Consider the following 9897-nt stretch of genomic DNA (forward strand, 5'->3'; position numbering starts at 1 on the left):
GTTTCACCTGGATTCTTTTGGTACCGACTCGTCATACTCAATGCATATGCCACATCTGGACGTGTGCATATCATGACATACATGATTGATCCTATGGCTGATGCATAAGGAACACGACTCATGCGTTCAACCCTTTCAGGCGTCGTGGGTGACTGAGACTTGCTCAGATGCATCCCAGACGTCATTGGTAGGTTCCCCTTCTTGGAGTTGGTCATGCTGAACCTTTCAAGAATCTTATCTAAATAAGACTCCTGACTCAGTGATAACATCCGTCGTGATCTATCTCGATAGATACGGATTCCCAATATGCGTTGTGCCTCACCCAGATCTTTCATCTGGAAATGGTTCTTCAACCATCCTTTAACCGAAGATAAGAGAGGAATGTCATTCCCAATCAAGAGTATGTCATCGACATACAATATCAAGAAAACAATCTTGCTCCCACTCGACTTGATATATAACCATGGTTCCTCGACCGATCAAGTGAAACCATACTCTTTTATCACCTGGTCGAAACGATGATTCCAACTCCGAGAAGCTTGCTTAAGTCCATAAATGGAACGCTTAAGCTTGCACACTTTCTTAGGATTTTCAGGATCTATGAAACCTTCGGGTTGCACCATGTACAACTCCTCCTCCAAATAACCGTTTAAGAAGGCAGTTTTCACATTCATTTGCCAAATTTCATAGTCATGAAAAGCGGCAATCGCTAAGATTATCCGAATGGAACGCAGCATAACTACGGGTGCAAAAATTTCATCATAATGCAATCCGTGGACTTGAGTGAAACCTTTTGCCACTAGTCGTGCCTTATAGGTATCTGGTTGCCCGTCTACAGAATGCTTTATTTTGTAAAGCCATTTGTACTGTAGAGGTTTTACCTTATTAGGTAAATCAACAAGATCCCATACGTCATTCTCATACATGGAGTCCATCTCGGATTGCATGGCTTCAAGCCATAGCTTTGAGTCGGAACAGGCCATGTCACCGTTATAGGTAGCGGGTTCATTACTCTCTAGGAGCAAAATGTCATTTTCCTCGACCATACCAATGTATCTGTTTGGAGGATTAGAGACTCTACCCGACCTCCTAGGTTCCTGAGGAATGTTAACCATATCATCAGTTGAAGGAACAACTTCCTCCATCTGTTCCTCGGTTGTTGGTTCTTGAATCTCCGACAGCTCGAAGGTTCTATTACTTGACTTGTTCTCGAGAAATTCTTTCTCCAAGAACCTTGCACTAGCCACAACAAAAACTCGATGTTCGGTAGGCGAATCGAAGTAATGACCAAACATTCCTTTTGGATAACCAATAAAGTATGTCTTGACTGATCACGGGCCGAGCTTATCCTCGTGTGTCCATTTGACATAAGCCTTGCAGCCCCAAACCCGAATAAAGGACAAGTTGGGGACCGTTCCCTTCCACATTTCATATGGAGTCTTGTCGACAGCTTTAGACGGACTTCGGTTAAGTATAAGAGCAGCTGACAAAAGAGCAAAACCCCATAATGAATCAGGTACTACCGTGTGACTCATCATGGATCGAACCATATCATGTAGTGTCCGATTTCTCCATTCGGACACACCATTTAATTGAGGTGTTCCAGGTGGAGTCAATTGTAAAACGATTCCACAATCTTTAAGGTGTTGATCAAACTCATTTGAAAGATATTCGCCACCCCGATCTGAACAGAGTGCTTTAACCTTTCTTCCCAGTTGGTTCTCAACCTTATTCTGGTATTCCTTGAATTTTTCAAAGGACTCACTTTTATGCTTCATTAAGTAGACATATCCGTATCTACTCAAATCGTCCGTGAAAGTGATAAAATATCTATAGCCATCTCTAGCGGTAATTGACATAGGTCCACATAAATCAGTATGTATGAGTCCTAATAAGTCACTAGCGCGCATTCCAACACCTTTGAAGGAAATTCAAGTCATTTTGCCGATAAGACATGATTCACACGTGCCAAATGTAGAAAAATCGAATGCGGGAATAGTCCCATTCTCGACGAGTTTTTTTACACGTTTTTCATTTATGTGTCCTATTCGACAATGCCATAGATAAGTTTGATCTTTGTCACCAACCGTTTATTTCTTATTATTCATGTGTAATATATCTGTGGTTTGATCTAAGATGTAAATTCCATTCATGGAAACCGCTTTGCCATAAACCATTTCATTAAAAGAGAAAATACATCTATTATCCTTTATTGAAAATGAAAAACCGTCTTTATCAAGTACGGAAACAGAAATAATGTTCTTAGACAAACTGGGTACATAGTAACAGTTATATAAATATAACTCAAAACCACTTGGGAGTTGGATTACGTATGTTCCCTTTGAGACTGTAGCAACTCTAGCTCCATTCCCGACTCCCAGGTCCACATCACCCTTTGCGAGAGGTGTGATGTTTTTTAGGCCCTGCAAATAATTACACAGATGAGAACCACGACCAGTATCAAGTACCCAAGTTCCGAAACTTGCATGGTTAATCTCAATCATATGAATATAAGATGACATACCAACAGGAGTGACGCGGCCTGCTTTTATGTCCTCACGGTACACGGGACAGTTCCTCCTCCAATGTCCAGTCTTGTGACAATGGTGGCACTCAATGTCACCGCCCTTGCTCTTTGCCATGCCTTGTGAGCCACTAGTCTCACCAGGCCCACTCTTACCGTTTCCTGACTTTTTAAACTTTGGCTTTCCTACAGTTAGGTCGCCACGAGCCTTGCCCTTACCCTTATTCTTGTTGGAAATCATGAGAACATCTTGCTTCATGCTCCCACTCAATTTCATATCTTTCTCGGTCTGTACGAGAAGTGAGTGTAGCTCATGAGGAATTTTCTTCATGTCATTCATGTAGTAATTTGCCCTGAAAAGGGCAAACCCATCATGAAGTGAATGAAGCATATGGTCAATGACTATGCTCTCACTGATTTTGCAATCAAGTGCCTCCAGCTTCTCGACATTCTCAATCATGTTAAGAATGTGTGGGCTAACCGGTTGGCCCTTCTGGAGTTTTGCATCAAAGAAGCGACAGGTATGCTCATAAGTAACGATTCTCGGTGCTTTTGAGAACTCATTAGTGAGCGTAGTGAAAATCTTGTTTGCACCTTGGGCAATGAAGCGTCTTTGCAAATTGGTTTCCATTGCAAAAATTGAAGGAAATGTAGATCTATATACATACTAACATACTCATATATGTTAAAAATTAATTTGTCATCAAATTAATAAAGGTCTTATGCATGCAAACTAATAAACAAAATAAGGAAGAAAAATAATTTTCTCACCATAAAATCGGATTCATGGGCACAAGTGAGTTCACCTACTCACTTGTTCTTGAGCTCTCCAAATGGAAGAACAAGGATTCAAGTATAGAATCCCTCCCAAAAGCATATACCCAAGGAATACATCTTAAAAACCAATATTATTTAGATCTAGTAATAATATTAGTTTTACAATAAAATTGACACAAAATAAATTGTATTTTTGCTCTTGATAATTTCGGTCTAGAGGGAGTAATGAGCTTATTTCTCTAGAATTATCAGAAATTATAGAGAGTTTTTGATGAATTTTCTTACACTAGAAAATTAGATAGGAAGAATGAATAATCATCTAAGAGAAAAGCTCTTCTCTCTTTTCTTGTGGAGTGGCCGAAAATTTGGCTTGGGTAGGATGCCCAATACCTTTTCTTTTTGCTCTTCTCAAAAGCTTAGGTTTGCATGCCTACTTATTAGCTTTTATCATTGTGTTTATACTTAAACAATTAACACAATTTCCACTAACTCCCTCCATTTATTTCGGTACACTCACATAAAATGGATGAGTCCATTTTATTTGTGATTTTGTCAATATGTCACATGTGACACATTTCATGGCATCTTATTTATAAAATGTATTTTTAACCATTAAAAATCAACATATTAATAAAATAGGTCACTTATAAAAATTATCATTATAATTCATAATTACTTGTACCAAAAGTGTTTTCCGAATTATAAATTACAACATTCTGTTATTTATAATTTATTCATTCCGTTTCAATTGTTTCTCAGAACAATAATTTCATCTAAGTAATAAAACAATTCGATTACTTAGATCGTGTCTCATTTAATCATATTTACAATAAGACACGTAAATTATACTCATAAAATCATCCGTCAATTTTAAGCAATTTAATTAACTCGTATCGGTATACGATTAATTAAATAATCAATTAAGAGTATTTCCCTATAGGTATGACCTAAGGGGATCAATTGATCACCACCGTCGCACGACAAGAATGTCAAACTCTAGTCAGCCAATCATTACCGATATGTGTGGACCAGTTGACTGTAAAATATTACATCCCACATGTATTCTTAAAATGAGATTTAATAATGATATTTAAATCATGTGATCGCACTATTGTTGAGGACACATTTCCCAACAATCTCCCACTTGTCCTCGACAAGTGTGCGTCACCAATTCTCTTGTCCTATTACTATCTCCCACTCAATGCAAGGTGTCTTTCAGGTCGTACTTGCAAGTGATCATATCGAGAGTGGTTTCCTCGATCTGGAGAATAACTGTTTGACCGGATTTATCTATCATAGATACCTTCCGAGCGTGGCCACGCATTTCCAGTTCATTACTCCTCGAGTGGCCCTGAGATATTGTTATAACCCTGACAAGGGGGTGGACAATTCCTATCGCACTCATTCCCTTCGACTAGCCATAGCCATCATAACCCAAAATATGCCCATTTGACCCCATTTACGAAGGTCGTAGTAACACAAATCAAAGTTAATCTGAAACTATGCCATCTTAGGTGAATAGTCTTTAGTCAAAAGAATCGACTCATTAGAATACTATAGTAGCTCTCGCCACGACCAGGCTATATAAATTTGCCAGAACTCTATAAGCGGTCATAAGGCCCGACAAAGTGTTCCTAACAGTCTGCCTATGTGATCGACTAGTCATCTCACATGACTGTATGGCACTTGAACTTGCCATCAATCGCATCACACTCTAGTCACTTCGAGACGTCACCTCATACAAGTGACTATGGGCGAATACAATGCTAATCCGTGTTCACTTTAACGGGGTTCAATTGTCTCCACAACCCGTTTGGATGTAACAAAGTATAATAAAAGAGTTTTAAAGTAAAACTCGAACGACAAATGCGATTATCATATATGAATAGTCAATGCCTGATTACTATTCATGTTCTATAATCTAATTTGATCTTGTACGTAGTTGTTCATTTCAATTCAATTGAAATGACATGACTCATCATGTTTAGCCTTTGAGAAGGCTTTGGTTAGTAGGTTTTATCAATTTCTTGTACCTTACTCAACCTTACTACATACTCGTTTTCCTTTGTAATGTATACACTTGCATTACAAAACTTTCTGAGTACGTGTCAAGATCCAATCAAGACATAGTCCCTCTAGCCTTAGAATAGCTCCCACTGTTTTCATAGTGTGCGGGACTCATCCTTCTTGCACATCTCATGATTGCAAGTGTACTCAATTTCCGTTATAAATATCTTCTCATTGTTCTTTATTGCCTAGAACGATTCTAGAAAATCTACTTCTTAATTAACATTGCCACAATGGTATCTTAACCATCCTAATGTGTTTTGATTATGGTTTTGTCGGAAACCATGCGCAATCTCAATTGTCAATTGTCACTTGTGTAACACCCTTACACAAAATTGCATCATAAACACTTTGCTTTACTTCCTTAATGCTTCTGCAAGCACTTAAGGGTAATCTTTATAGCTTGCTTGGTAAAGATTACTTAAATTCGATTTTGAAAACAATTCATCATACTCAAAGCATATGAAGTGTTATACATCATTTCTTTTTAATTGATCCTAAGGCAGCGGAAGCAAATGGAATCAATCAAATATGTTCAATTTAATTGAACTAGTCATGAATCTTATCAACATAAGACTTCTTATTGACACTAAAATCATATGGATTTATCTTCATAAATCCGTATATTAAAGATGTATCATAATACTCCAAAAGTCTTAAATCGTTCTCAATGATCAATGTGTCATCCACATATCGGACTAATTAAAAAAAATTCCGTAACTCCCACTAAACTCCATGTATAAACACAACTTCTCGACTTATCGAGAAATGTTTTATCACATGATCAAAATGTTGATTCCAACTCATTGATGTCCTACTTAAGATCCTCTCTTAAGTTTCACATTATCTTAGGATTGCAAGAATCTATAAAACTTATGACATGTATTGAATACATTCCTTCTATTGAAGAAGTGGGTTTTAGATTCACTTGCTGTGTATTTCATAACCTCATAATGAAACACAATCCCTAAGAAGATCCAAATAGACTTAAGCATTTCAATTAGTGCAAATCCCTTTGTAACTAATCTTGCTATGAAATATCTCTTTATTAGTGCAAAACCCTTTGTCACTAATCAAGCCTTTTATTTTGGATTTTCATTTCATGGCTCTAAGCCTTGTGTTGAGTTGTGACTTAAACACTCTTATGTAAGTCCTTTGTCGATTACTTTCCAGAAGTAATCAACTTGAATCAAACAATTTGTTTTGTAAGTTATAAGCTCTTTACTTTCTTAAAAGTAGCATGAATTCATCATTTTTAACAAGTGACGAATTTAACCTCCTAGGTTTTGAAGAAACAACGTCTTACACAAAACGTCTCATGTAGCCAAGAAAGACCAGTTTCTTGCGACATAATATTCTTTGTGGCATTCTTTGTGGCTCTTGAATAATTTCTCCCACTCTGTCTTCTAAAAATAAACTTGTATTTTAGAAAGACAGCTTCACGAGCCGCAAAACCCGTCGTACTCGTGATAATTGAAGAGGAAAAATGAGCATTTGTTTCTTGTGAAAAACTTACAACCATGGTACGTTTACCATTTCATATCTCATATGATTCGATTTAGTGGAGAAATAATTTAGACAAAGATGGTTAAATCCCCAAAAGGATCAAGTAACTCAAAGTAACTTGATCTAAGTCCAAACCTTATCGAATAGCGTTTGAATTCTTATCCAATCATACATTATCCCATAATGCGTGTTAAGAGAGATTAATTTGTGATACTATATCACAATTCATTTGGCTTATATCAAAGTCTTTACTTTGATAATCCCATCACGACTAAATCGTGATTCCTTGAATTCTTTGAAATTCTTCAAAGATTTCTCTATTTACCTTATTAAGTGAACATATTAGTGTCAACTTAAATCGTTGGTAAAAGATAATGATCAACCTATTTTGGATTGATGATTTACAACCTCGATCTCCTTTTCAACCAAAAGGCACGAGACATCTTGCTTTGAATACAAGATACGCATATACCATTAACAATCTAATGGTTTCAAGAGTACTCGATAACTCTTTGCGTTCATCATTCCAAAATTTAAGGTTTAATCTTGGGTTACCAGTTTAAATCTTACATCATCTACATGATATATCATTCTAGTTTGGTTTAGAATATGATCACCTTGATAATGGGCTAGCCATACATCAAATCGTGGTGTATAGGGTCACAAAAGTGAAAACCTCTTTTGTATCTTAACAAGTTTATATTCTTATTTAGAGTTTATGCACTTAATAGTCACAATTAAGTACAACTTTAAATCCAAAAACTAGATTGAGTACACAATTACTCTATCTCTCAACATTATTGTTGCTAGTCGTCATATTCTAATCATCTTATGTGTCGAATACAATGATGAAAACCTCCACTGGTTTCTAATATTGACGAAGTGGCACTAGCAAAATTTATGTTTAATCAAATAAACACTTTTAAAGAAGAAGGTCCCATTAGATGTCCTACAACTAACTTGCTGATTCTTCAATAATTTGGGGTAGTTTCCTTTCTCGTGTCCAACATTTAAGACAATGGAAACTTTATCGGTTGGGATTGATAGGTTTAGTATCGTCATTCTCAACAACTTTACCTTTAACATTACCTTGTATCAATTCCATTATAATCTTTACTTCTTGAACCTCGTCCTCATCTTAACGGTTTAAGAGAATGCTCCCACTTATTTCAATGAGTCTTTGCTTTGAGAAGCAAAATTGAATTCATGAAGATTACTCTTCATTTGTTCGTTTTAGTCTTAAAACTTTCGTTGAAGTGGTTGCGTTATTTTGGTCAATTATGAATTCCAACAAATCTAATTACCAAAACAATTTATCATTTCAAGGTACTTAATTCAATTAAGTATATGAAACATAACAATCCATTGTAAGTAGATGTGTTAGTCAAGAATCAAAAACCTGTTTGATAATGAATAACCTTTATCTATACTCTTTACAAGAGATCCTTAGCAATGGTTCACTTGAGGTTTTAGAAGCAAATTCATATTTGTCTTTAGTTACGATATTTTAATGGAGATTTGAATCAAAAACGAAATGATATCGTATATGAATTGTGGCAAAGAAATAGAACAATATAAAAACGGAATAGTGGAAAACTTTAACATTTATCGTTTTATTAATACTTGTAAATAACAAGTAAAGCATTTACATAGCGACCTCTACCCAACTATGATAAATGATTCCAAGACCCAAATTCATATTGACTTAGGCACGGGGTAGTCGATGCAACCTTTATCAATATAACTCGGTGGATTAACCTTTTAATCGATTCTACTTTTAGAACTCTTGGTCGATAAAATTACTCTAATGTTTATCTATAGCCCAAAACACATCAACAAGGGCACGGGGTAGCCGATGCAACCCTTATCAATAACTTTTGTTGAGTTCAATCCAAATTTCGAATAAATGTGTCCATTATCCAAACCCACATCAACTTGGGCACGGGGTAGCCGATGCAACCCTCATCAACATGAATTCGGTGGATAGACATTTATCATCCACTTCCCCTACGTAACAAGGTTTGTACCCCGGGGTAGCCGAGTGCACTCCCTCGCGAAATAGGTTTTCATGGTTTCTACTATTTGGTAAGGCTATGTCTCAATTGTTTGTTTTAGCGAGAGGTCATGTCAATTTATTATCTATCACGTTTTAAGTGAATGAAAGCGGTGAACTACAATAATTCGAATTGACACGGTCGATAAACTCGATAAAATAAGGATGCATGTTTTAGTTATGGCGATTTAGCGATGCATGCGACATAAAATAAAATGCAAGCATAAAATAAATAAATCCTAGTATGGCCTTTCCTAAAATAGAAAAACTATTTAACTATTACATATTCGGAAACCAACTCCATTGGTCCCTTGAACTTCGGTTGTGGCACGCATCTCGAGGTAACACCGTCTTTATGTATCGCCATTCTTGAAGAAAACCGTCTTTGGGAACTCCGGAATGAATAAAATTACATAATAAATTACATAATTTCCTATTATACATTTGTAACTAAAATAAAAATAAATCTATTAAATTACAAAACGGTGATACGAGATCACAATAAAAATTACAACCGAATCGATATTCCCATACATTTCGGGAAATACCAATTAAAATCTAAGGCCATACTAAGTAAAATTACATAATTCAAAATTACATGAATTAAAGTTATGACAATCATAAAGAAAATGCAGCATTATAATATGTATGAACATGCTCAATTTTATGCTAAATCGCCTTTAATTAGCCAATATCGTATATTACTCGGTTTTAACGGATTTGCGTGATTTCAACATTTTACAATCACAAAAATTACATAAATTCATATTTATGCATAAGTTAATTACCCTAACCTCTTAGGACTCAAAATTTAGTTTTCGCTAATAATTTGACCATAATTAACTCATATTTACAAAATTGTTCATTAAAGGACTAAAGATTACAAAAATAAGCTATAAACTTTGATGGGGCATATTCTGCACCGCTGACCAAGTCAACATATTGAGCAAGGTCAAAGATGTCCACAGCA

The sequence above is a fragment of the Silene latifolia genome, chromosome Y, assembly GCF_048544455.1.
Source record: "Silene latifolia isolate original U9 population chromosome Y, ASM4854445v1, whole genome shotgun sequence".
In the NCBI taxonomy this organism is placed as follows: Eukaryota; Viridiplantae; Streptophyta; class Magnoliopsida; order Caryophyllales; family Caryophyllaceae; genus Silene; species Silene latifolia.